Below are 348 nucleotides of genomic sequence, written 5' to 3'. Positions count from 1 at the left end.
GTGACACATTTTCATCAAAACATGTCGCCGTAAAGCTTTTAAAATCACAAGTACAGAGGACGTCTGCTTCAAGTGGGACACATAAGAGGTATTGCACAAAACACCGATTAAGTGTTTACATTAAATCTTAGACTAAAATCCGATTCATTGGATTGGCTTCACTGAAGGTGTAAAATAGTGCATGACTTGCCTTACCTCTACCGTATTCTCTAAACAGACATTACTTGTCTTTCAGTACCTCGAGTGTAATTCTACTGACAAAGGATAGCAACTGTCCATCCCAGCAGAAAGAGCTGGAGACAGTGTGATGTCAGAGGTGGCCCACAACCTCTCCCTGAGCTCTTTTGT

Source organism: Lampris incognitus, chromosome 1, assembly GCF_029633865.1.
Source record: "Lampris incognitus isolate fLamInc1 chromosome 1, fLamInc1.hap2, whole genome shotgun sequence".
Lineage (NCBI taxonomy): Eukaryota > Metazoa > Chordata > Actinopteri > Lampriformes > Lampridae > Lampris > Lampris incognitus.
The sequence above is the reverse complement of the archived record's forward strand: the minus strand, read 5'-3'. Positions refer to the sequence as shown.